The sequence below is a fragment of the Protopterus annectens genome, chromosome 3.part1, assembly GCF_019279795.1.
Source record: "Protopterus annectens isolate FY-2018-M chromosome 3.part1, PAN1.0, whole genome shotgun sequence".
Taxonomy (NCBI): domain Eukaryota; kingdom Metazoa; phylum Chordata; order Ceratodontiformes; family Protopteridae; genus Protopterus; species Protopterus annectens.
In genome coordinates, this window is record NC_056732.1 from 1,867,561,135 (window position 1) to 1,867,584,447 (window position 23,313).

The window sequence follows — 23,313 nt, forward strand, 5'->3', positions numbered from 1 at the left end:
AGCCCAAGTATTTTCTGTAGAAGATGGAGCAGAAGTTTATGTAGTACAGTCTGGGAAAAAGGGCAAGAGAAATGCCCAGGGAAACAAACAATCTGATCAGCAATCAGAGGACTTTGAAGGGCGAAAGAAGAGGGGTGAATGTTTTAAATGCGGTAAAAAGGGACACTTGGCAAGGGATTGCAAGAAAAACAAGAAGGCAACCACGGAAGATAAGGAGGGTGAGGACTGACTATATGATAGCCAGGAATCACTAGAAGGGGATAGCAGAGAAAGGACGAGTGAGAATGTCATAGAGGGAGTAGAGAATGTGACAGAGGAAATAGAGGAAGTGCAGGAAGTCACGGATAGTGAAGAAAGTGAAATATTGGATTTGGCTTTATTGAGCTTAGAGCTCTATTTAGCAGACACAAAACCAGAAGTTACACTCCTGGTAGAAGGGAGGGAAATCAGATTCTTGTGTGACTTAGGGGCATCACGGACCCTGATACATCCCTCCAAACTGCCAGAGAACTCAGAGTCACCTGATTACATACTAGTGAAAGCAGCTAATGGACAGCTGTATCGGGAGCCCCTCTCCATAATATTGCAATAACTGATCCTGTTTCAGGATTGACCCAGAAAAGCAAAATTGTTGTTTCTGCAAAATGCCCAGTAAACCTCTTAGGCAGAGACCTTATGCAGCTATTTGGTATAGCAGTAGTTCTGACTATACAGGGTATGGAAGCACAGCGACAAATTGATACCTTTGCAGTGCAAACGGAGGGTAAAATGTTTTAATGGTACAGCCAGGACTTGGTTACGACTGGTCCAGGGGCAGTGACCGAAGAGTTGATTAACGTAGCCATCAGCAAGTTTCCCTCCCTTGACATTGATAAACAACATTTGTTGCACTGTACTCTGTATTATTGTAGCACACCAGGACCTGACAAGGAATATGAGCAAGAATTGTTTAGAAATCGAGCAAACAGATTAGTATTACGTAATCTGTACTGGGGGACAGAAGGGAACAGTGTAGTCAGCTGTTCATTGCCCCAGGAGTTCTTTGCACTCTATAAATCTAATCGATTACCACATGTTAGCTTAACTAAGGACAAGAATGTGAAATGGGTAGACTTAGGAGAAAAAGTCACGAGATGGGAAAAACAGACAGAGTTAGAACTGTCAGAACAGGGAATACAAATGCAGAAGTTGAACTGGATAACTCAGACCCACCCAGCTGTAAACTTGCAGTCTAGCAAGGACAGCTGATTAGCACTCCTATTGAAGGAGGAAGAGAATGCCTTACAGAATATACCAGAAATTCTTTGATCAACAGGAAAGTCAGATGTAGGACTTATTCGGACCAGTTACTATTACGCCAAAGTCAGCATTTAGACCACAAAAAAGACAGTATCCCTTAAGAAAAGATGCAGAGGTAGGAATCAAACCTATTATAGCAGCTTCACTTAAGGAAGGGGTGTTGGTGGAATCTCCTGATTCACCATGTAACACACCCTTATTTCTTGTTAAGAAAGCGAATGGAGAGTGGCGTATGGTCCAAGATTTACAAGCTGTAAATGACGCAGTAATACCAAGGGCACCTATGGTGCCAGACCCACATACCTTGTTGAATGATTTAAAACCTCAACAGAAATATTTTTTTGTGGTATATATCAGCAATGCGTTCTTCTCAATACCGATACACCCTGACAGCCATATTGGTTTGCAATCACATTTCAGGGGAAAAGGTATACATATACGCGACTACCATAGGGATATTGAGAAAGTCCGACAATATTCTCACAAGAAATGGCAAGCAACTTGGCGGGATTTATCCCACCAAGAGGTAGTCAGATTTTGCTTTATGTTGTTGATATCCTGCTGGCGGCCCCCACCCAGCAAGATTGTAAAGAAGACACCATAGCGCTATTACAATTTTTAGCCACTGAAGGACATAAAGTAAACAGAAATAAACTGCAGCTTTGGAGAAAACAAGTAAAATACCTAGGACATGTAATATCCAAGGAGGGTAGGACATTAGATGAAGACAGAAAAGTAGCGATTTTACAAGCGCCAAAACCTACTACCAAGAAGGAAATGATGTCCTTCCTGGGTACGACTAATTTTTGTTGGAGCTGGATTCCAAACTGTGCCTTGGAATCTGCACCGTTGACTAACCTGATTTATAAAAAGCCTATGGCAGCACAGGATTTGTTACAATGGACACCAGAAGCAGAATCTGCTTTCTGCAAACTGAAGCAGTTAATAGCGTCCTCATTAGTTTTAGGTTTACCAAACTACCACAAACGTTTTTTTCCAAACTGTAGATTGTAAGCAAGGTTATATGACATCAGTGTTAACACAGCAGCATGGGGACAAGCAATGCCCTATTGCTTATTATTCATCACAACTGGACCCAGTGGCACGGTCTTTACCGCACTGTGTACAAGCAGTAGTTGCAGCTGCAATGGCAGTACAGGCTTCGGCCTCAGTAGTTTTGTTCCACCCTCTCACATTGAGAGTGCCTCATGCAGTTGCGATTATTTTACTGCAAGAGAAGGTAGCATATCTTTCCCCTGCTAGGCATCTTTCCTGTATGACTATATTGTTGAGCCAACCTCATATGACAATTGAACGATGTACGACTTTGAACCCTTCTACCTTGCTCCCAACCCCTGCAGATGGCACACCACACAGCTGCCTGCAGGTGATTGAGCAAAAGACACTGCCTAGAAAAGACCTTACGGATGTTCCCTTGGATGATGCCGAGGTGACATATTACGTGGATGGCTCATGCAAAAGGGGTCCTGCAGGACAGAACCTAGTAGGATATGCAGTAGTTTCTGATATTGAGATTATAGAAGCAAAATCTTTACCACACAATTTATCTGCACAGGCAGCAGAATTGATTGCCTTGACACGGGCATGTACCTTAGCAAAGGGTAAATGTGCGAACATTTTTACTGACAGCCAGTACGCTTTCTCTACTGTACATGTTTTTGCGCAACAGTGGAAAAATCGAGGAATGATAACATCTACTGGCAAACCAATCAGTCATGCACAGTTTATTTTAGATCTTTTAGAATCTATTCAGTTACCCCAGAAACTAGCTATCTGTAAATGACCAGCTCATACCAAGCAACAGGACAGGATTTCAAAAGGTAATGCGAGAGCTGATACAGCTGCAAAGCAGGCAGCTTCAGAAGTATTTATTTTGAATGAGGAATTACAACCCTCTGAGATTTTAGACTTGGAAATGTTAAAGACAATGCAGACACTTACTACGCAAGTTGAAAAACAAAGATGGGTAAAACGAGGAGCAATTCTCGAAAAGGGGCTGTACGTCTCTAAGGAAGGGAAACCGATATTGCCATCTAATTTGTTTAGATATGCAGCTTTGTTGAGCCATGGGCAGTGCCATGTCTCAACAGGGGGGATGGTACAGCTGGTGAACCAAGTGTTTACGACATATGGATTCTTAAATTACTCTAAAAAATTCTGTTTAATGTGCCATGTTTGTAATAAACATCATGCACAAGGGGCGTTAAAGCCCAAGCAAGGGAGTTTCCCTATACCACCGTATCCGTTTCATACTATCCGTATGGATTTTATAGAATTGAACAAATGTGAAAATAAGAAGTATTGTCTTGTCATTGTAGATGTTTTCCAGATGGGTGGAAGCCTTTCCGACTAAAAATCCAGACGCGGCAACTGTGGCCAAAGTTCTTGTTAAAGAAATCATCCCTAGATTCGGCATTCCGGAAAGGATCTACAGTGACAATGGCACACACTTCGTAAACCAGACCATACAACAGTTAAGTAGACATTTTGGTATTTCTTTAAAAAAATCATTGTGCGTATCACCCACAATCTACAGGGCTAGTAGAGAGGCATAATGGGATTTTAAAAAGTAAGCTAAGGAAGTTAATAGTAGAAACACAGAGAAATTGGGTGTACTGTCTGCCCCTGGCACTGTTGAGCATGAGAACTGTTCCGAGTGCAAAAGGATTGACTCCTTTTGAAAAATTATTTGGAAGGGCTTATTATATACCTCAGTGGAAGTCTCTCATGCCCGCAGACCAGGAAGCTGACAGTACATTAGCTGAGTATATGCGAAACCTGTTAAATTCTAAACATTTGTTGCAGTCAAATTCTGTTTCAGATAAAGAATGAACCAGACCGTCAGAAGTGGTAGTGTCCCCTGGTACCTGGATTTGGGTGAAGACAGTAAAGAAAAAGAATTGGGCGTCACCAAAGTGGGAAGGTCCATATCAAGTGCTTCTGCCGACACCCACTGCAGTCAAAATTGCGGAGCGCGCCTCCTGGATCTACCTGATGCACTGTAAATTAGTCAAAAACTTTGAACTGGACAAAAATCTTATCACATGCCAAGAGTAAGAATGATAGAGTCCAGAAGAAACAGGAATGCAGAACAACCCTTTCCTCAGAAGTATTGCATAATCATCCTGTTAACTGTACTAGTGACAATAATCTTTTTGTTGTGGCCTTTCCTTTTCCCAGCCACGTAGACTAAACTGAATAAACGTGAAGCGTTACTCATAGACTGGCATCCAAACTTTAACACTTACCAGGCAATTAAATATGTGTATGCTGAGACTTTCAATATTTCAAATTGCTGGATTTGCACAGCTTTGCCGACAGCATAAGGGGGGGTTATTAATGACTACAGTTCCCCTAGGGGTCAATGAGACCTGGGAGAACTTGATTTATGATACCTCAACCATTACATCACAAGATAAAATAGTATTGCACTTGTCTGTTCCACAAAAGGGAACTGTGTGTTTTTATAAAAATGATACTGTTCAGGTGGGTTGGAGCAATTGCAATGTGACTGTTCCTTATAAATGTTACACTAAAGGTAACAATGTAGATCTTTATTGTAATACAAACTATGATTCATTTCTTTGATTGATGCACAAAACACTTGATGAAGTAAAACATAATTCTGTTCTTTATAAACAACTGTCTATAATTGATAGAAAAATGTTTCATGCAGGGTGAGTGTATATTCATGGCAAAGTTACTACTAAAGTAGAGGACTGTTATTTTGTGTGTGGCAGAAAGGCATACAAATGGTTACCTGAGAATTGGTCCGGCAGTTGTTTTTTGGGTTACCTGGTTCCGGACATACGACACACTGCAGTTTTGCCTTGAGGAAAAATTTGAAATGTCCGAGAGATCGTCAAGAAACCTGTAAATCCGGTGGGACAAATTGATGTGTGTTGGAAAGACCATCATTCCATAGGCAAAGGACTGACACATATGGACTTGAGTGATAGCGTTATATCATGGGCAGGCATATTACCAGCATATGGAGCAGTGAAATCGATCTGGGAGCTGAGAAAACTGTCGAAACTTCTCGAAGTAATGAGCAACGCAACTTTTTCCGCTCTCGAATTGGTGACTGATGAACTGAATGCTATGAGAACTGTAATACTTCAAAGCCGCATGGCTCTCGACTTCACTCTAGCGGCGAGAGGTGGTACTTGCGCTTTAATCCGAGAAGAATGCTGTTCATATATTCCTGACCATAAACACGAGATAGACAATCATCTTGAGGTAATTCAGCAAGTGTCGGCCATGACCAAACCAGGCCCAAACCCACTGACGGACTTTTTCCAGAAATGGTTTGGGGGGTGGGGTACCATCCTAATGAACATCCTGATTGCCATTTGTGTAGGAATGCTCCTACTGGGAGTATGTGTTTGTTGTGGTATCCCCTGCATGAAAAGACTGATTAAAGACTTTATAGACATGTCAGTTTCTGAAACTTTATATCAAAGTACTGAGTTTGAAGAACTGTTAAAAGATTGAAAATGCTTTCATGAGTTTAAACTGAATGACTCTCTTAACTGCAAATCCTGAATGGAAAAGGTTAGGAGAAGAAAACAAACTGTTTATGCTTATTTTGAAAGTAGAATAAAAGTATTAAAAGGGGGGAAATGTCAGAAAAATATGTATTAATGTGTGTATTAGTAATATGCTTAGTGCATTTACAGCTTGAAAAGGGTTAACATATTTATTCTATTTCATACTGCATAAATCTGTACAAACTGCAGATGCTTTCTGACCTTGTATCGTTAGCTAAAATCTTGCTTGTGCCTTGGAAATGTATTGAGAAGCAGATGATTCCTGCTTATGTTAGGAAAATAATGAATAGAACAATACTACTTGTATGAAACTTAGACAAGAAGTTCTGCTTGTGCTATGAGAAAATACACAGCTGTAGAAGCTAATAGATAATTAGGACAAAGCCTGTTTGAAAATATGAACTGCAATCAGCATTTACTTGTATCTGAGTTAGAAAAGTACCTTAAAATGTAACACTGTACAATAGAGGCCTGTAAATGGATTAGTGCCCACCAAGGCCAGGTTGTTTTTCTCAAAGTTTCTCACAAATCTAGTCATGTCAGCAGAAATTCTGAGTAACATCTGCTGTAGAACAATACTGAAAGTTGTATTTGATTACGTCAGCCATAAAAGGCCATGTCTTGTAAAACAGTATAAGAATAGCATGTTGCCTGTTAGTAGTTAGACAAATCCTTGTATTTGCATGTTTTTGTCTCCTTGCAGCAAGTTATTAAATGTGCCTTAACTGAACCTTACGTGTATTGGTCTTTGAAGTTTTTTCCTTTGACACTAAGATAGCGAGCTGAAGATCTGAAGTTGTTCAGTAGCCACCATGTCCTTTAATACCCAAGTAGCCAGGAGCACTGCACGTACAGAAAGTTTCTATTCTCACCTTAGTGACTGCATCAAGACATCTGTCCTAATCAGACAAGTAGAATGCCAAGTTTACTAGGAAACCCCATGGTAAAACTATAGCTGTATGACCAAAGAAAAAAAAGCCTTACTCGTACGCCATAAATCTGTTGTAAGAAATTAAACAAAGAACTTTGGTTTATTATATTTGAGTTTGTTCCCAAATATGAACTGAAAGGTACAGACTCGAGCAGTAATAACCGTGGTCCTTCTTCAGCTGTTAGAAACTGCAAGGCAGATTCCATAAAATGTACTGTGCTGGAACACTCAATCAGCCCCTGTGGACATAGCCAACATATTAGCTGATAATTAAACTTCACCCCCTTCCCATCATAAAGGACATTGTACCTACACTCCAAACAGCAACTCTGAGGAAGCTTAAAATAATCTATCAGACTTGAGCACTTATTCAGGGGCTCTAAAAATGTGCTGGGATGTTTCCTTGTCTATATGAAGTACTGCTTCACTGAGGTCACTCCTGACTCAGTTTAACCTCAGCCTCTAAAATTATTTTGTATCAGAAGCGCAAAGATAGACCAATAGGCTTTATCATTCTTAACTGTAAGATAATGTAGTGCATTATTATGGATCTCACTGTGATGATGTGAGGCAGTGCCAGCACAGCTAACTGGAGTTTTGTAAAGAATGGTATGTCATTTGAACATTGAATTGATTTTTACAGATGCTTGTGTTACAAATGTATTAGAACTATATGACATTTGAATATCAAACTAATTTGTACAGATGCTTGTGTTACAAATATATTTGTAAAGTTGCTTGTGTTAAAAATGTATCAACAGTGGGTCCTGCTGGACAAAACAGAAATATACATCTCAGACTGTAAATATATATATATATATATATATATATATATATATATATATTATAACAGGGAATACTGGAAGAGATGCTAAGCAGCCAGCTAACTTTAAGAAAAATAGCTTGAAATTAAATTACCCGATTTAGGTCATAAAGACTGTATCTCATAGTTCTGAATGCAGCCAGAGATGGAATGTCTGTGAGAAGCCTGGCTTATTAGTTTTGGCAGGGAGGATAGAATTATTTTATAGCTCCCAGATGGTGGAATAAGCTTTAGCAAAGCTCTAGGCATTGTAACACCATCTGTGTTAGATTTTGTCTCAGCTTTTAGTACAGGGGGATAGTGTGGGAACCACAGAGTCAGGTAACTAGATGCAATGTCATTTTGCAGCCATCACTGAAATATTTTGGACACTAGCGAGAGATTACATTCAGTATTCTATCTTGGATCTGACAGCAAAGACTCTCATTCACTTCATGTTGCCTTTCTTAAATAAGTTACTAGGGAACAGTAATTCTAGTCAGTCAGGAAAATATGGTGAGATTAGCTTAATATTGCTTTATTGTATCTGTCTGAGTCTGTCCATCTGTTTTATTTTATATTTCCTGTGATTGAAACTCTGGTTTTTATTGTAAATAGATATTCAGTATTGTCATATTTATTTATTTTTAAATATATTTAAACCTCTCAGTGTGACTCGTCTTTTAGGAAATATATTAACCTCTCAGAGTACTTGTATTTGTTTAGTGACACTGTGGCTTCATGCTCCTAAAAGTCTTACTGTTTGGCCAACATTAACATTGGTATTAGTATTAATTCTACTTAGTTTAAGTGGTACCCATTTAAGAGCCTTAGAGTAGCTGGCTTTGCAGTGTTCTGTTGGCAGTATCTTCCTTATAGTCTGGGCAGAGGTGATATTGAGGCTGATCTGTGCTAGCCTTTCCTCTGTGTGTGTGTGTGTGTGTGTGTGTGTGTGTGTGTGTGTGTGTGTGTGTGTGTGGGGGGGGGGTTACTTAGAACAGGGTCACAGAGCACTGGTTTCACAGAGAGGGGAAGGTGGAGTACTTGTCTTGGAACCCTCAGTTGAGGACTCAACTCTACAGCTGTGTCATTGTAGAGTCTCATTTGGGATCTGGAGAGAGATAAGTTCAGCACTAGGACTGGAGTGTGCTCCCTGTATGCTATTAAGGGAAATAGTACTTGGTGCAGAGAGCTGACTCTGAAAATAGTGTGTGTCCATTTCTCAGAAAGTGAATGTTCCCCACTGGTGTCAATTGTGAGGATTGAGGCTCCTTGATCACTGGCCCAAAATAGGTATGTCACTCTCATAAACCTAGACATTGACAGCTTGCAATCCCATTACCAAAACCAGTTTAGGTTTGTGAAAAGATGATCCTGGCTGATTACTCTAGTGAGTTTCTTAGTCACAAGAGCATTTTACAAAGGGAAAATATGTACATATAATATACCTTGACATACCCAAGTCCTTCCAAACCATTTCACATTCAGACATTATTGGCAAACTGATCAAACTAAATTCAAATGCTTATTTTACCTTCTGACCAAGAGAAGTAGCTCATAAGCAGAACACAACAAATCAAGATGGGGCAGATTGTCTCCTCTGAAAAATTCACCACTAGTGGGATTTCCCCAGAACTTATCCTTGAGTCTGCTTCTGTCCAAGCTGATGTCAGGAGTCTCCTGTTGACCAGGTTCACAGGTTATTTCAAACTTGGAGCCATCATGAATTCTCCTGAGAATTCCCTGAACCCACAAGGTGGTATAACATGTAGAAACACACAGTATCAGGATCATTACCAAAACTTAAATGCTAAGAAGTGTATACCATGTTCTGTGAAAAACATGAAGCATCCAGGTACACACTGCAAAAGTGCCATCCCACTCGAAATCAGCAGTTTGGGAGATGAGCATTTTTTGGACAATGAGCTGTCCTTTGACCACCATGTATCTACTGCCTTTAGAAAAACCCTTCTACTGAGCAATGCTAATTACCAAAGTTATTTCTTCTAGGTCTACAGATGTCATTTATTTATTTAATGTTTGGTGAATGGGTTAGTTCCACTAGTCCAGTGCCCTCTTTTTAAGAGGAGAGTCAAGGTAATATTAATACTGACTTGAAGAAATTTGGTCAAGGGACTTGGTGAACTTCCTCTCCTCGTTTTTTTTCACAAAGTGCTATGGGATCTTTTACAGCCACCTGTGCTACAACCAACTCAGGCCGATACAATCTCAGTTTAACATCTCATCTGAAGGACAGCACAATGCAGCACCCCTCCCCCATACTGCACTTTAGTATCAGTGCAGAAAAAATAATCTAAGTATTTGGTGTGGGAAAATAATCCATAGCGTTCGGCTCTGCCAGCACCAAAGGTTAGTGTGCTACTCATTGAACTACTAGCACATGGACAGTACTCCCATATTAGGCCAATGAGAGAACATAACCCACTCTTTTATGTGTTCTTATCCAGACACATGATCAATTTTAAAAGGCCATCAGTGGTTTACCACTAAGAAAATGAAAGGCTTGATTTCTATGACCTATGCAGAATGCCTTCAAGCTCTATCTCATTTTCTATGTCTTACTGACTTCTGTGATGTGACCTCTACCTGGTGTGCAAGGCCTTAAATGACCCTATCATGAATGGTTTTCTATATGGTCGCAAACCTGGTAACATCACATACACCTGCAAACACCCATCCAAAACATCATCCATCTCTTTAATGCCTTTTTTTAGACAATGCCAATCTGATAAACCTTCCGAAGTACTAAATTCTACTCAAGATAAACTAAAGGTGTTATTGCTCAGTGTTAGCAGTCTCAACAAGAAGCTCCACTCCCTGAAAGGCTTCCTCACCCTGCAAAGCATTGATATCTGTGCAGTTACTGAGACATTATGTAAAGCCACAGAAGGCACCCTGGCAGTGCAAGGCTATAATGCTTTCCACATATTTAGACCAGCTACCACATAAGGAGGGGCAGGAATTAGAGGTGTATCAATCTACATAAAAAGTAAGATTGGTCGAACAATATAACATGCCTGCAGTAACCCATGTGCATTTAACCTTAGGCAAAGTCCCATACTATATACTTGCTAGCTGTAGGTCCCTGTCTATGACCCTGAATAAGCATTCTACATACCTGAATGTGCTGGAGTCACTCACATTGCAGCCCAACACTATATTGATGGGTGATTTTTATCTCTTTTACCATAAACTGGGATCCAAACACAAAAAGTCCTGCATTTTCTCAATGCAAGATTTGTATTTCAAAATAGGCATCCACTCCCCCCTTCTATAATGTCCTCACTAGTCAGATCAAATAACTAAGTGATCACTCTTGAAATAAATGTAAAGCCTGAACTTCCAGCAACCCCCATAACCTTTAAGAATTTTCCAAGACTAACTGTCCTTCTATTAAATGATGGCATAGCTAAATTCCAAGCCCTCAGAAATTTAGACAGTACTGTGGTCTATGTGAAAGTGTTTATGAAAACGCTGTACACTATGCAAATAACTGCATAGAAACAGTAGTACCAAACTGGAATAAACTTAGAACAAACTCCAAAAACAAGTTCCCTTGGTGGACCCCTGCTATAAATAGATTGTATTGGACAACAGAAGAAAGGAAATCATATCCAAAAATAGGAAAGGCTATGCCTAAAAGACAAAACAACTCCCTCATCAGTGGCAATAGACAACTAAGGGGAATAATCAATTCCACCAAAGCCAACTCTGAGGCAAAAATATCCCTCCAGCTTAAGGATAACCACGAGGCATTTTCCAGTTATAAATGCAGCCTTAAAAGGAACATCCAACAGTGTGCTGAACTAATAATAAATGGAACTTCCTATACCAAACTGGAGGATGTAGTAAATTTGATGGCTGATAATGTTTGCTCCAGTTTCACACCTATCACTCCCCAGTTATCCCACCAGGAACTACCCTGTAACATTTTCCCCCAACTGTTACTAAAGAATAGGTCCTCACTGCACTCCCCAGAGCTAAACACTGCACCAATGGGCTGTTATAATATACTAGGATACCTCCTGAATAGCTTGAAACACAACTTGTCAGGCCAACTAGAATATCTATTCAATAACAGCCTCCAGACAGGCTTAATACCTAGGGAATTAGATGACTGCAATGGAAATCCCTCTACACAAAGGTAGACCATCAACAAACACAGGGAACTACAAGACCCATATGTTTATCTTGTCTTATATGCAAAGATCTAGAAAGAATTATTGTGGACCTGATAAGCAAAGACACAGGAAATCTTCAAACACTGGACCTATCCCAGTTCATTTGTCAAGGGCAGGTCATGCCTACTAAACCTGGTGGACCTCTTCAAGATCACTAGAGCATGGATAAATGCAAAATAGTGCATACTGCCTACCACAACAGTGCAAAAGTATTCAACATGATACCTTACTTGGGTTTTGTAGACAAACAAGTTTAGGCCTAAATCCATTTGCTACCCAATTGATAGCCGAATGGCTTAGGATAAGACACTTGAAGTTAGGGTGGGGGAATCCATCTCCACCAAGAGGTCTGTTACTAGTAGTGTCCCACGAGACTCAGTGGTGAGACCTGTTTTGTTCAGAATATACTTCTCTGGTAGAGGACCTTTGGCTAACCTAAGACCAAATCTGCTGATGACTGCAACCTGAGAGCAATCATTGCAGTCATTGAATCCTCCAAGGATATAGATATCCTCCAGGAGGGTCTGACACAGACAAGTAAATGCTGTCAGAACCATGGCTTAAAGTTCAATGCTAAAAAAACATAATTACATGTTTTCGAAAGACAACCATCCCTGCAATTAATAACATTGATAACACTCCCCTAAGAGCAGATCCAGTGGTGAGAAATGTAGAAACTCAGGTTGACAGTAACCTGAACTTTTTTCACAATGTGTCCATGTTGGTGAGAAAATCCTTCCATGTTGCACAACTTACAAGTAAGGGCATGGTATCCAATTCTAATAAGATCATAGTCCAAACATACTCAGCCTTCATTAGACCAGTAATTGAGAAGAATGTACCCTTCAGCATGTACCTGATCAGGCATCTCTATCAGATGGAATGGCCAGAAAGGTTACTCATTAAAAGAATACAATGTACAAATAACATGCCCTATACGGACTGCCTCAAAGCCCTGTCCTTGTACTCAATCTCCTACAGGCTACAGAGGCAATCTATGCCTAACCAACAAGGCGACTCATGATACAGCCCTGTTGGATCTGCTACACATTCTGATAACAAGCAACACTAATATTACCTGATCTAAGGAGCTAAACCACGTTTGGAGGCATAGTTGTGTGTCTCAGAGATTATTCCTTCTCTGGAACAGACTCCCCATTCATGTGAAACAGAGGTTTTCCCTAAGCCTATTCAAATGTAATTTGGACCAATGGATGGGAAATCTCAAATTCACCACTGGCTTGCTACCTGTGGGCCTTATGGACAGGGGCAGCTTTTAGATGCCTTAAGGCACAGCCATATGCCAAAGATGTTCTTGTCTGTGGGTATTGATGACTGAGAAAAATTGGGGCATGAATGGCTAGGCTTAAAAAGGCTCTAGGGCCATTAGACTAGTAACCTCCTATGATCCTATGAATGGCTAGACTTAAAAAGGCTCTAGGACCATTAGCCTAGTAACCTCCTATGATCCTAAATTTGATCTAAACTTCCACTGCAATGAGAACAGAACATGCCTGTGATATAGATATGTCTTCCAAACAACTTTTCTACTCGGAAACAGGTTCAACCCCTTTGTACTAAATATAGTAACTCCATAACCTTCTTCATATAAAACCTAGAAATGGGTAATGTGGAAATTGTACTGGTTAGACTACAAATGATCTATCTGAATCAAGTGCTTTTTGTATGCATTACCTTTTGAGTCTCATGCTGTGGTGGGCCAAACTGCTAAGTTCGCTATATGAGAAAGTGGCTTAATAATACAGCAATTTGCCCTTACATGGGCAGTACAGAAAGCATTAATATTGATGGAAGTATAATTTAACTCTGTTGATGTGTCTTAAATATCTCTCCTTATTTGCCATCATTAAGAACTCACAGAAGGTGGGGAAAGATGTATTTCTACCTTATAGTTTGGTATAAATACCATGCCCTAAATAATGGAGTTTTGATATTTCCTCGCTGCAAATGTCCCTGTTTTACCCTGTAGTCAGAAATGAGTAAAACAAAATAACACGATGGACATCTTTTGATGTCCCTCCTCTGGGCCAGTAATCAAGGAGCCTCAGTCCTCACCACTGGCACCTGTGGAGAATGTTCACTGTGAGGAAAACAGGTACACACACACTATTTCCAGATGCAGCTATCTGCATTAAGTGCAATTTCCCTTAAGAGCACACAGGGAACACAGTCAGCTCAGGATCTGGGTTCCCTTATATTTGTCTCACTCCAGGTACCCAATAAGAATCCCCACTGGCACAGCTATAGAGTTGAGACCTCAGTTGAGTACCCAAGCCAAGATCTCCAGCACCCTCTCTGTGAAAACTCATACTTCGTGTCCCTGCCCAAGTAGCTCACACACACACACACACACACACACACACACACACACGTGCAAGCACAAGCACACACACACACACACACACACACACACAAGTGCGTGCACGAGCACCCCCCCCACCCACACACACACACACCTACCTAGGAAAGGCTGGCAGAGGTTTGTAGCTGTCTCCTCTGCCCAGACTATGGGGTAGTTCCTGACTGTTACAAGGGTACCCAAATCTACGGTGTACAATTAATACTAATACAAATGGTAGTATGACCAAGAGCAAGGGGTTCAGGAGTGGCCCACACAGTGTCACCAAAAAAATGCACAAATACTCTCAAACCTTAAATATTTTCTAGAAGAACCAGCCACAATGAAAAGTTTAAATATATTTAATAATAAATAATAAAAGAACAAGAAAATACTATATATCTATTTACAGCGAAACACCAGAGTTCAAATCACAGGAAATATTTAAAATAACATTGATGGACAGAGTCATACAAATAAAGAAAACCAATATCTAAACTAAGCTTCACTATATTCCTGACTGGAGAATTACTATTCCCTAATAACTTACTTAATAGAGCAAGGCACCATGAAATACGTGGGCAGTCAGGTTCCCCAGTGGAGAATACTAAATACTCAGAGATTACTCCCTGTAGAATATAATATCCTAGATGGCTTACAGAATGACCTCATCTGGTCACCTGACTCTAGGTTCTCACAGTATCCCCCTTTGAAGCTGAGACAGGAATTTGGCATAGATGGCTACAATACACATTTAAATGTTTATGGTAGTACCTGGGGCTTTCTTTCTTTTTACTGAGCTAATGAACAAAGGCTTCTTCCAGACCCAGCATCACTGCTCCTATTCAGAACTGTGGGTGCCATATTAATAGTTTTACAGCTCATTTAAATTTATTTTATTTTTCTTAAAGTAAGCTAGCTAGTTAACCTCTGCTGTCCCAGTATCCTCTATTAAAACATAAACTTTTAATTCAGTTACAATAAACATGTATGTTTCTTTTCATTCCAGCAGGGTGCAATATTGATACAGTAAATCTCACAGATATTTTTTCACCACAAAAATCTGTACAAATCAGTTTGATATACAAATGACATATAATTATTTACACAATTCTAGCTAGCTGTGCTAGCATATGTTGCACATCATGGCTAGCGATACCTCCTATTGTCACACATCTATAAACTGAAAAAAATCAGTCACAAAATAAGTGTTCAGATTATAACCTAAAATCAAATAAAGTAAGAAACAGCAAAGAAACTGGCCAGTTATCCATCATCCTATGTACAAACTGTATCACCCGCAACCCTGTTTAGTATGCCTGCTCCTTCAGTTGTCATTCTGTAACTGTACAGTATAAACCCTTTACATTTTACCATGTGCCAGAGTCATTACATTAATTGTAAAGCAGAATTTGATCAAAAGGCTTTACTGCATGCCCAGTATTAAGTACCATCTGGTGCAATCAAAGCCAAGTGCAGGTTAAAGGAAATAAACAAATAGTGAGGTTATATTGTGACAGGTCAATGACATTTACCTCTGCTCAAGCAACAGCTGGTATCAGTCAATTCCATTCACAAACTCTCACAGAATATCTAAGGATCTCTGTGTTCCATGAAACATGTTATGCTTTATATTTTACAGAACAATATCTTGTTAACTGTTTTTTAATAGTTAGCCAGAAGAGTTATGTTTCTGAGATATAATACTGTGTGTGCCCACAGATAAAACTGATGGTGTTAGTTTTACACATACACATGCTTTCCCTACAGGCAAATCGGAGGAAATCCAATTCACCTTTGTCATGTTTTTGGGATGTTAGAGAAAATAAGAGTACCCAAACAAAGCTCATACTAACACAGTGAAAACTAAACTAGAGAATCAGTTTCCATGAGATGGTAATGTCGTTCACTTTGCCACTGATTTGTTGACTTCACACATATCTTGCCCTGGCAGTCAAAGATAAACTTAACATGTGCAAAGCTTATGTTTGATTGTGATGTAAAGTAAGTTTTGGCAAATGTGCTACTATTTAGATAAAGTACAACATCCCTCACGCACAAATGCATGTATAAGCCACAAAAAGGAATGATTTATACTGCGTTTAGCAACTACAATGGAGTGTGTGACACGGCTCCTACTCAGCTAGATCAGTGACAAACACAATGGAGTGCGTGACACTGCTCCTACTAAGCTAGATCACTGACTGATACAGTGGAATGTGTGACACTGCTCCTACTAAGATAGATCAGTGACAGATACAATGGAGTGTGTGACACTGCTCCTACTAAGCTAGATCAGTGACAGATACAGTGGAGTATGCGACACTGCTCCTACTAAGCTAGATCAGTGACGGATACAATGGAATGTGTGACACTGCTCCTACTAATCTAGATCAGTGACAGATACAGCGGAGTGTGTGACACTGCTCCAACTAAGCTAGATCAGTGACAGATACAAAGCAGTGTGTGACACTGCTCCTACTAAGCTAGATCAGTGACAGATACAATGGAGTGTGTAACACTGCTCCTACTAAGCTAGGTCGGTGACAACTACAATGGAGTATGTAACACTGCTCCTAGTAAGCTAGGTCAGTGACAGGTACAGTGGAGTGTGTGACACTGCTCCTACTAAGCTAGATCAGTGACAGCTACAATGGAGTGTGTGACACTGCTCCTACTGAGCTAGATCAGTGACAGCTACAATGGAGTGTGTGACACTGCTCCTACTAAGCTAGATCAGTGATAGCTACAATGGAGTGAGTGATACTGCTCCTACTAAGCTAGATCAGTGACAGCTACAATGGAGTGTGTGTGACACTGCTCCTACTAAGCTTGATCACTGAAAGATACAATGGAGTGTGTGACACTGCTTCTACTAAACTAGACCAGTGACAGATACAGTGGAGTGTTTGACACTGCTCCTATTAAGCTAGATCAGTGACAGCTGCAATGGAGTGTGTGACACTGCTCCTACTAAGCTTGATCAGTGACAGATACAGTGGTGTGTGTGACACTGCTCCAACTAAGCTAGATCAGTGACCGATACAATGTAGTGTGTGACACTGCTCCTACTAAACGAGATCAGTGACTGATACAATGGAGTGTGTGACACTGCTGCTACTAAGCTAGATCCATGACAGATACAATGGAGTCTGTGACACTGCTCCTACTAAGCTAGATCAGTGATAGATACAATGGAGTGTATGACACTGCTCCTACTAAACTAGATTGCTTGCAGATACATTGGAGTGTGTGACACTGCTCCTACTAAGCTAGATCAGTGACAGATACAGTGGAATGTGTGACCCTGCTCCTACTAAGCTAGATCAGTGACAGATACAAAGGATTGTGTGACACTGCTCCTATTAAGCTAGATCAGTGACAGATACAATGGAGTACGTGACACTGCTGCTACTAACCTGGATCAGTGACAGATACAGTGGAGTGCGTGACACTGCTACTACTAAGCTAAATCAATGCAGATACAGTGGAGTGAGTGACACTGCTCCTACTAAGCTAGATCAGTGACAGCTACAATGGAGTGTGTGACACTGCTCCTACTAATCTAGCTCAGTGACGGATACAGTGGAGTGTGTGACACTGCTCCTATTAAGCTTGATTAGTGACAGCTACAATGGAGTGTGTGACACAGCTCCTACTAAGCTACAACAGTGACAACTACAATGGAGTGTGTGACACTGCTCCTACTAAGCTAGATCAGTGACGGATACAGTGGAGTGTGTGACACTGCTCCTACTCAGCTAGATCAGTGACAGACAGAAAGGAGTGTATGACACTGCTCCTACTAAGCTAGATAAGTGACAGATACAATGGAGTGCATGACGCTGCTCCTACTAAGCTAGGTCAGTGCCAGATACAGTGGAGTGTGTGACATTGCTCCTACAAAGCTAGTTCAGGGACAGCTACAATGGAGTGTGTGACACTGCTTCTACTAAACTAGATCAGTGACAGCTACAATGGAGTGTGTGACACTGCTACTAGTAAGCTAGATCAGTGACATCTACAATGGAATGTGTGACACTGCTTTTACTAAGCTAGAGCAGTGACAGCTACAATGGAGTGTGTGATACTGCCCTTACTAAGCTAGATCAGTGACCGATACAATGGAGTGTGTGACACTGCTCCTACTAAACTAGATCAGTGACTAATACAATGGAGTGTGTGACACTGCTGCTACTAAGCTAGATCAGTGACAGATACAATGGAGTGTGTGACACTGCTCCTACTAAGCTAGATCAGTGACAGCTACAAAGAAGTGTGTGACATGGCTCCTACTAAGCTAGATCAGTGATAGATACAATGGAGTGTGTGACACTGCCCCTACTAAACTAGATTGCTTGCAGATACAATGGAGTGTGTGACACTGCTCCTACTAAGCTAGATCAGTGACAGATACAGTGGAATGTGTGACACTGCTCCTACTAATCTATATCAGTGACAGATACAGTGGAGTGTGTGACACTGCACCTACTAAGCTAGATCAGTGACAGATACAAAGGACTGTGTGACACTGCTCCTATTAAGCTAGATAAGTGACAGATACAGTGGAGTATGTAACACTGCTGCTACTAACCTAGATCAGTGACAGATACAGTGGAGTGTGTGACACTTTTCCTACTAAGCTAGATCAGTGCAGATACAGTGGAGTGAGTGACACTGCCCCTATTAAGCTAGATCAGTGACAGATACAGTGGAGTGCGTGACACTGCTCCTACTAAGCTAGATCCGTGACAACTGCAGTGGAGTGTGTGATACTGCTCCTACTAAGCTAGATCAGTGACAGCTACAATGGAGTGTGTGACACTGCTCCTACTAATCTATCTCAGTGACAGATACAGTGGAGTGTGTGACACTGCTCCTATTAAGCTTGATCAGTGACAGCTACAATGGAGTGTGTGACACTGCTCCTACTAAGCCAAAGCAGTGACAACTACAATGGAGTGTGTGACACTGCTCCTACTAAGCTAGATCAGTGACAGGTACAATGGAATGTGTGACACTGCTCCTACTAAGCTAGATCAGTGACAGCTACAACAGAGTGTGTGACACTGCTCCTACTAAGCTAGATCAGTGATAGCTACAATGGAGTGAGTGACACTGCTCCTACTAAGCTAGCTCACTAAAAGGTACAATGGAGTTTGTGACACTGCTCCCACTAAGCTAGACCAGTGACAGATACAGTGGAGTGTTTGACACTGCTCCTATTAAGATAGATCAGTGACAGATACAGTGGAATGCATGACACTGTTCCTACTAATCTAGATAAGTGACAGATACAGTGGAGAGTGTGACACTGCTCCTACTAAACTAGATCAGTGACAGATACAAAGGACTGTGTGAATTGCTCCTACTAAGCTAGATCAGTGACAGCTACAGTGGAGTGTGTGACATTGCTCCTACTAAGCTAGATCAGTGACAGCTAGAGTGGAGTGTGTGACACTGCCCCTACTAAGCTAGATCAGTGACTGATACAATGGAGTGTGTGACACTGCTGCTACTAAGCTAGATCAGTGACAGATACAACGGAGTGTGTGACACTACTGCTACTAAGTTAGATCAGTGACAGCTACAATGGAGTGTGTGACACTGCTCCTACTAAGCTAGATCAGTGATAGATACAATGGAGTGTGTGACGCTGCTCCTACTAAACTAGATTGCTTGCAGATACAATGGAGTGTGTGACACTGCTCCTACTAAGATAGATCAGTGACAGATACAGTGGAATGCATGACACTGTTCCTACTAATCTAGATAAGTGACAGATACAGTGGAGAGTGTGACACTGCTCCTACTAAACTAGATCAGTGACAGATACAAAGGACTGTGTTACACTGCTAATATTAAGCTAGATCAGTGACAGATACAATGGAGTATGTGACACTGCTGCTACTAATCTAGATCAGTGACATACAGTGGAGTGCGTGACACTGCTCCTACTAAGCTAGATCAGTGCAGATACAGTGGAGTGAGTGACACTGCTCCTACTAAGCTAGATCAGTGCAGATACAGTGGAGTGTGTGACACTGCTCCTACTAAGCTAGATCAGTGACAAATACAGTGGAGTTTGTGATACTGCTCCTACTAAGCTAGATCAGTGACAGCTACAATGGAGTGTGTGACACTGCTCCTACTAATCTAGCTTAGTGACAGATACAGTGGAGTGTGTGACACTGCTCCTATTAAGCTTTATCAGTGACAGCTACAATGGAGTGTGTGACACTGCTCCTACTAAGCTAGATCAGTGACAGCTACAATGGAGTGTGTGACACTGCTCCTACTTAGCTAGATCAGTGATATCTCTAAGCTAGATCACTGAAAGATGCAGTGGAGTGTGTGACACTGCTCCTACTAAGCTAGACTTGTGACAGATACAGTGGAGTGTTTGACACTGCTCCTGTTAAACTAGATCAGTGACTGCTACAATGGAGTGTGTGACACTGCTCCTACTAAGCTAGATCAGTGACCGATACAATGTAGTGTGTGACACTGCTCCTACTAAGCTAGATCAGTGACAGATAAAATGGAATGTGCGACACTGCTCCTACTAAGCTAGATCAGTGACAGATACAGTGGATTGCATGACACTGCTCCTACTAAGCTAGATCAGTGACAGCTAGAATGGAGTGTGTGACACTGCCCCTACTAAGCTAGATCAGTGACCACTGCTGCTACTAAGCTAGATCAGTGACAGATATAATGGAGCGTGTGACACTGCTCCTACTAAGCTAGATCAGTGACAGCTACAATGGAGTGTCTGACACGGCTCCTACTAAGCTAGATCAGTGATGGATACAGTGGAGTGTGTGACACTGCTCCTACTAATCTAGATCAGTGACAGATACAGTGGAGTGTGAGACACTGCTCCTACTTAGCTAGGTCATTGACAGATACAAAGGACTGTGTGACACTCTCCTATTAAGCTAGATCAGTGACAGATACAATGGAGTACGTGACACTGCTGCTACTAACCTAGATCAGTGACAGATACAGTGGAGTGCATGACACTGCTACTACTAAGCTAGATCAATGCAGATACAGTGGAGTGAGTGCCACTGCTCCTACTAAGCTAGATCAGTGACAGATACAGCGGAGTGAGTAACACTGCTCCTACTAAGCTAGATCAGTGACAACTACAGTGGAGTGTGAGATACTGCTCCTACTACGCTAGATAAGTGACAGCTACAATGGAGTGTTTGACACTGCTCCTACTAATCCTGCTCAGTGACAGATATAGTGGAGTGTATGACACTTCTCCTATTAAGCTTGATCAGTGATAGCTACAATGGAGTGTGTGACACTGCTCCTACTAAGCTAAATCAGTAACAGCTACAGTGGAGTGTGTGACACTGCTCCTACTAAGCTAGGTCATTGACAGATACAAAGGACTGTGTGACACTCTCCTATTAAGCTAGATCAGTGACAGATACAGTGGAATGTGTGACACTGCTCCTACTAATCTAGATCAGTGACAGATACAGTGGAGTGCGAGACACTGCTCCTACTAAGCTAGGTCATTGACAGATACAAAGGACTGTGTGACACTCTCCTATTAAGCTAGATCAGTGACAGATACAATGGAGTACGTGACACTGCTGCTACTAACCTAGATCAGTGACAGATACAGTGGAGTGCGTGACACTGCTCCTACTAAGCTAGATCAATGCAGATACAGTGGAGTGAGTGCCACTGCTCCTACTAAGCTAGATCAGTGACAGATACAGCGGAGTGAGTAACACTGCTCCTGCTAAGCTAGATCAGTGACAACTACAGTTGAGTGTGAGATACTGCTCCTACTACGCTAGATAAGTGACAGCTACAATGGAGTATTTGACACTGCTCCTACTAATCCTGCTCAGTGACAGATACAGTGGAGTGTTTGACACTGCTCCTATTAAGCTTGATCAGTGATAGCTACAATGGAGTGTGTGACACTGCTCCTACTAAGCTAAATCAGTGACAGCTACAATGGAGTGTGTGATGCTGCTCCTACTAAGCTAGATCAGTGACAGATACAGTGGAGTGTATGACAGTGCTCCTACTAAGCTAGATCAGTGACAGACACACAAAAGTGTGTGACACTGCTCCTACTAAGCTTGATAAGTGACAGATACAATGGAGTGTGTGACACTGCCCCTACTAAGCTAGGTCAGTGCCAGATACAGTGCAGTGGGTGACATTGCTCCTACTAAGCTAGATAAGTGACAGCTACAATGGAGTGTGTGACACTGCTCCTACTAATCTAGCTCAGTGACAGATACAGTGGAGTGTGTGACACTGCTCCTAATAAGCTTCATCAGTGACAGCTACAATGGAGTGTGTGACACTGCCCCTACTAAGATAGATCAGTGACATTTACAATGGAATGTGTGACACTGCTACTACTAAGCTAGAGCAGTGACAACTACAATGTAGTGTGTGACACTGCTCCTACTAAGCTAGATCACTAAAAGATACAATGGAGTGTGTGACACTGCTCCTACTAAGCTAGACCAGTGATAGATACAGTGGAGTGTTTGACACTCCTCCTATTAAGCTAAATCAGTGACAGCTACAATGGAGTGTGTGACACTGCTCCTACTAAGCTTGACCAGTGACAGATACAGTGGAGTGTGTGACATTGCTCCTACTAAACTAGGTCAGTGACAGATACAGTGGAGTGTGTGACACTGCTCCTACTAAGCTAGATCAGTGACCGATGCAATACAGTGAATGACACTGCTCCTACTAAGCTAGATCAGTGACAGATACAGTGGACTGAGTGACACTGCTCCTACTAAGATAGATCAGTGAGAGCTAGAATGGAGTGTGTGACACTGCCCCTACTAAGCTAGATCAGTGACCGATACAATGGTGTGTGTGACACTGCTTCTACTAAACTAGATCAGTGACTGATACAATGGAGTGTGTGACACTGCTGCTACTAAGCTAGATCAGTGACAGATACAATGGAGTGTGTGACACTGCTGCTACTAAGGTAGATCAGTGACAGCTACAATGGAGTATGTGACATGGCTCCTTCTAAGCTAGATCAGTGATAGATACAATGGAGTGTGTGGCACTGCTCCTACTAAACTAGATAGCTTGCAGATACATTGGAGTGTGTGACACTGCTCCTACTAAGCTAGATC